The sequence below is a fragment of the Nannospalax galili genome, unplaced genomic scaffold, assembly GCF_000622305.1.
Source record: "Nannospalax galili isolate Female #2095 unplaced genomic scaffold, S.galili_v1.0 scaffold257, whole genome shotgun sequence".
Classification (NCBI taxonomy): domain Eukaryota; kingdom Metazoa; phylum Chordata; class Mammalia; order Rodentia; family Spalacidae; genus Nannospalax; species Nannospalax galili.
Genome location: NW_008340854.1, coordinates 3,127,373 through 3,133,271, shown reverse-complemented (window position 1 = coordinate 3,133,271; position 5,899 = coordinate 3,127,373). Strand labels below are relative to the sequence as shown.

The window sequence follows — 5,899 nt, the reverse complement described above, 5'->3', positions numbered from 1 at the left end:
AGCCAGTACACCCAGCTCCCTAATTATATATATACATAATTATATATATATATATATCCCTAATATAATATATTAATAGTTAAAGAGTGTTACCTGGGGTTTAGGATACCACTCAACAGTAGAACTCTTGTCTACCATGCACAAGGCTTCGAGTTCCATCATCAGTACTACTGAGGGGGAGGGGGAGGAGGAGGGGGAGGGGAGAGGAGAATGGGAGGGAGAGGGGGAGGGGAAGGAGAGGGGGAGGGGAGGGCCAACAAAATGGTGGCACTTGCCACCAAGACTGACAGCCTGAGTTCAATTCCTGAACTCACATTTTAGTGAAAGGAGGGAACCAACTCTAAACACATGGTGATAGGAGGGAATGAAAATAATGGGAATCAGGCAGTCATGAGATTAGGCATTCACTTGGAGGTTTGGAGAACTCAAATTTTATTCATCACAGCAGTCCCAGAAGAGCTCATGCTCTGAAGTTCTGGGCCCTGAGTTACAGAAATCCACAGTTTTTAAAGACTTTTCCCAAGTCTTTTTTTTTTTTTTTTAACTTTTATCTGCATTTATTTTATGCTCAATTTATTCTCATGCCATAAGTTTTTGTTTCTTCAGTTTCTTCTGGGATGTCTTTTTCTTTTGTGCAACTTCCTCTTCAGGCTTAGGAACAATTTGTTCCTTTTCAGTGAGGATCATTTCGATATAGCAGGGGGAACTCATGTATGGATTAATGCAACCATGAACACTTTAAGTTCTGCGGCGCATCTTGGGTGATTTCTTTACCTGGATATGCTCAATGACCAGAGAGTCTACTTCTAAACCCTTAAGTTCAGCATTACTTTCTGCATTTTTAAGCATGTGCAGCAAAAATTCAGCACTCTTTTTGGGCCACTGACCTTGTGTCCAGCCCCACTGTTTGGCCAACTCCACCATTACATTGTTGGAATGGCACACACTGCTTCTTTAAAGTGACATCTTTCAGATGCTTGGTGGCTTTTTGGATATGCATACCCTCGATGGCCTGGACAGTTTCACATGTGTTCTTAAAGTGAACATGAAGATTGGAACCTCTTGATTTGCATGATTTTGAAGGGTTTTCTGGGTCAAGAGAGTAAGAACCATTTTCATAGGTCACCTCAGGCTGCTTACAGGAAGAGGAAGCATGAGGGATCCTGGGAGAACTCATGAGAACTCGACCTCTCTCCAGCCCCAGGTCATTTCTTAATAGTCACACCATGGCTAGGTTTAAATTGCAGCCTATGTGACTACCAGCACAGATGTTTATATGTCTGAGGCCACAAAGGGGAAATGCCTACTGTAGGCATGTTTTCAGAAACAGATAATAAGGGCGGGGGTTAAGACATTCTTTAACAAGGAATTTATGGCAGGCACCTTAACAAACTAGGTAATTGCAAGAAGATGTTTCACTAGATACCTTGTTTCTCAAGATAACTTTGAGGCCTTTGATATTCTTCATTTTAGTGAGAATTCATAAAGCCACTATAAGGTGAGCACTATGTCCTAAAGTATAAAATCAGGTATTAAACAGAAAAAACAATATCAGACATGTACAAAAGTAACATTTAATGCAGGAGTATAGTATTTTCCCTCTTCTTCCCCCACTTTTGATGTCTGTTTATATTACATAAGGCATCAACCCCTGAAGGTTGGTCTTATTTAATGTTAGGTCTTTGTTTTTTCTTTTTTTGGTCTTTTTGAGACAGACTCTCCCTGTAGCCCCCGCTGTCCTGGAACTCACTATGTAGACCAGACTGGCCTTGAACTCACAGAGATCTGCCTGCCTCTGCCTCCCGAGTGCTGGGACTAAAGGCATGCACCACCATGCCAGCCTGGCTAATGTTAGGTCTTTGAACTCTTTTTGTCTTACTGCCTGATATGTGAGTCTGGAAGTCAAAACCATCTACAGTCTGATGGCCTCTATGCACAATGTAACAAACTAAAATAAGCAGTTCAAAGCCCAAGGTCCGAATGTCAGACCTAAGTGTTTCATAATGCCAGGTCCTGTCAAGGGCAGGAGCTAGGCTGACTCCAATGGTTTTCCTAAACTGACCAGGAAATTTTAGGGTTTTTTGTTTTTGTTTTCTAATTGATTCCAATCACCTGGAGCCATTGCAGCCAGGCCTATAACAAGCAGCAAACTTATCAATACCATTAAGTTTATAGGTACAGGGCAACATGTTGACCATATCTCCCAGGTGTCCCCCACTGAGTTCCTCAAGTTTCCAGGGCTGTGACTGGAGCAGGGTTGTAGAATCCGTAATCTTCCTCAGTGCATAGACTGATCAGCTTCTGGGTGTGGCCAAAGCAGGGCAGTGGGCAGGAAGGGTGACTTTGAGGGGATCCTTGGAGTCTCTGATGTCATCTACTGGGTCAGTTGTTCAGGCAGCATGGCAGCCTTTACTCAGGAGCAATGGGTTCAGGCACATTTATTTGCCACTTTTAGGCCTATGGGGTATTTAAAAGCACAGGCTACAGCCCCCTCTATGTAGGCTTAAGGGTACCTTGTGCCAGTTTTTGCATGATTGAGCTTAGCTACAAAGGCAGGCCTGTTGTCTGATCAAATTGAGGTTGGCATTCCAAACTGGGGCAAAATCTCAGTCAGCAAAACTTTCGTTATTTCCATAGCATTTTCAGGTTGGATGCGATATGCCTCCACCCAGCCAGAGTATGTACATACAATGACCAGCAGTATTTATAATTTTTGTTTTGGGTGAAGGGCAAAGAAGGGTCATGAGGGATTAAGGCCATATGTGCAGGTTACAAGAGAACCACATGACTGTGACCTGTCTACATTACAAACAAGGTCAGATAAGATTAACTTTTTGATTGCAAAGTAGATAAAAGTCATTTGTTCAGAATATGTCCATATTGTAAAAGTTATTACCTCAGTAATTATTCTATAAACTTATTTTTAAAAATGTGTTTGTATGCATGCATGCATGCGTGTATATGTGTGTGTGTGTGCGTGTGTGTGTGTGTGTGAATGTATGCCACTTTTGTGCAGGCACTCTTGGAAGCCAGTAGAGGGTGTTGGATTCCCTGGAGTTGGAGTTATAGACAGTTATGAGCACTCAATGTGGGTGCTGGGAATTAAACTTGGGCCCCTTGGAAGAGCAGGAAGCATTCTTGACTGCTGAGTCAACTCTCCAGTCCCTACTTATTTTTCTTAATTTTATTAGTATTATTGTGTGTGTGTGTGTGTGTGTGTGTGTGTATCACAGTGTGAGTATTGAGGTCAAAGGACAACTTTCAAGAGTTAGTTCTCTCCTTCCACCATAGGATCCTGGAATCAAACTAGGGTTGTTAGACCTGCTCTGCAAAGCCCTTTTCCCTAAAGAATCATCTCACGAGGTCCCCTTTTAAGTTTTCATTAGCATAGATTTATTATACATAATAATGTCATTAGGACATTTCCATATATGTATAAAGTACTTTGACCATGTTCACCCCCATTACTCTCTCATCCCCTTCCCATTCCCACTGATCTCATTCCTCCCCTTCTACTGTCAGGTCTTTTCTATGTGTATGAACCACTGAATTTACTTAAGGTTACTTCCAGGAATATGGACACTTTACTAGTGGCAATATCACTGAAGAAAATATCCTTCCTTCCCACAAAAACTCATTAACTATTGCCCCTGTACAGGTAAAGCTCGAGGGGGACCACTCCCTGAAAGGAAAAACGGGCGAGAAAGAAGAGACGGCGCCCAAGCAAGTCCACTTGTCAAGGGCCGCTTTATTGTACAGCAAGCTTTCCTTATATACAGTTTGTATTTAGAAGGGGTTGAAGAAGTTGGTCAAAAGGTTACAACATTCTTATGGGTATGGGAGGGGGACTGAGCAATTCAGCAACGTGACTGACCCCCAGGTGTTCCAAGAGATTACTGCATGACTCATTTTTCCGAGAACTGTTTGCAAGAGGAAGAGAAAGATAACCTTGCCATAAATTCTTTCCCAAGGTTACTTGTGCAAGCAGAATGTCCTGCTTAAGTCAACTGTTTGTAGAGCTATATTAAATTTTTTGGTAATGAATGTTGTTTCTCCAGCTCCCGACAAACTATCTACAGATCTTCATGGAGGGGAGGAGCCCCTTGCTGTGGGGTTTTCTTGTTTGTTTGAGACAGGGTCTCCTGTATCCCAAGCTGGTTTTGAACATCCCATGTACTGAGGATGACTTCCACTTCTAGGTTCTGCCAACTGGGGAATCAAACCTAGAGCTTTGTGCTAGGCAAGTACTCTACCAACTGAGCTATAGCTCCAACACTTTGTGGTTTCTCTGTTTTTCAGGCAGTGTTTCTTTTAGCCTAGGGCTGGCCTTGGTATGTAGATAAGCATAACCTTAAACTCCTGCTCCTTTTGCTTCTGTGTCACAAGTGGTAGCCAGGACCATGCCATTTGCCTTAATTTTGAAATAAGTTCTAGAACTACAATAATTTGCAGAACTAAAGTAACTTGTTTTCCTAGTTCTTGCCCTCCTCTTCCCTATCAATACCCAGTCAAAGTTCAACACAGGGGATGCTTATCAATCACCTGACATTCTTTTACTTCTTCAAACTCTCCAGTCAAAAAGGAAAGTTTTTAGACTCCCTTCCCCCCACCCACCACACACCTCCTGCCTCCATAGTTATCCAAGTCTGTAAACCATACAGTGAGCTCTCTGGCTTCTAGAACTTCTAGACCTTCCTTCAACAGGTTTTTCCTTGGATTAAACCTGTTCTGTTGTGCAGTTGCCCAACCTCTTGTCTGTCTTTCCTTTCAACAGATGTTGGAGATACAGATGCCGCCTTGCTGTTTATACAGGGAGATTGGATTCCAAGACTTTCAGCCAGGAAACAGCATTTACTCATGCAAGCGCTGGCTGGGTGGATTCGTGTCCAAAGGCTGAGCCCCAGGTGCAGTGGGACATTGTCTTATATATTTTCTTTTAATATTTTCTTTATTATTTTTATTTTATGTGTATGAGTGTATTGCCAGCATGTATGTTAGTGCACCCGTGTCGAGTAATGCCTGCCGAAGACAGAAGAAGGCATCAAATTCCCCTGGAACTGGAATTAAAGACAGTTGTTAGTTACCATGTAGGTGCTGGGAATTGAACCCAGGTTCTCTGCAAGAGCAGCCAGTGTTCTTAAGCACTGAGCCGTCTCTCCAGCCCCTGCCTTATATACTTTCTGTTAGCTTTCCTTTACATTTTAGTCCCTTTGCTTCCTCACATAGTAACATGCATTGGGGGTTATGTACGCACCCATAGACACTGATTCTGCTGTGCTGCCTTTTCTTTGTTCTAGGAAGGCCCTTACCACACAGGCATATACCACCATGCCTGGCTTTTATTTTTTATTTTAATTTTATTTTTTCTAGAATCCCAGTCCTATCCTAGAGACACATAATCCACTACTGGGAGAGGGTCCAAGGAACAAGTATTTTCTTTCTTTTGTGTAGGTCACATTCGAACATGTGACCACAAACCATGAGGTCAGAGGACAACTTTTGTCAGTTCTCTCCTTCCTGTGTGTGCTCTGGGAATCGAACTCGAGTCATCAGCTTTGGCTGCAATTGTCTTTCTTTACCTGCAGAACCATCTTGCCAGCTCAATCTGTTTTTTCCTCTTCCTCCCCTCCCCCTCCCCTCCCCCTCCTCCTCTTCCTCCTCCTCTTCCTCCTCCTCTTCTTTTGGTCTTTTTGAGAAAGGGTCTTTCTATAGCCCCAGCTGGCCTGGAACTCACAAAGATCCACCTGCCTCTGCCTCCTGAGTACTGGGATTGAAGGTGTGTGCCACCATGCCTGTAAGAATCTATATTTCCTTAAGTTTTTCCATTGACTGTAGTAATTACTGAAGGTTGGGTAGGAAGATATTGTTAATTCAACATCTTGGTGAAAAGCTTCCAAAG

General features: G+C 42.8%; 1 pseudogene; it reads right to left on the bottom strand.

Annotated features, from left to right (window-relative positions):
• Positions 1-579: 579 nt before the first annotated feature.
• Positions 580-1,015, bottom strand: LOC108490996 (annotated as a pseudogene).
• Between the last annotated feature and the right edge of the window lie 4,884 nt (positions 1,016-5,899).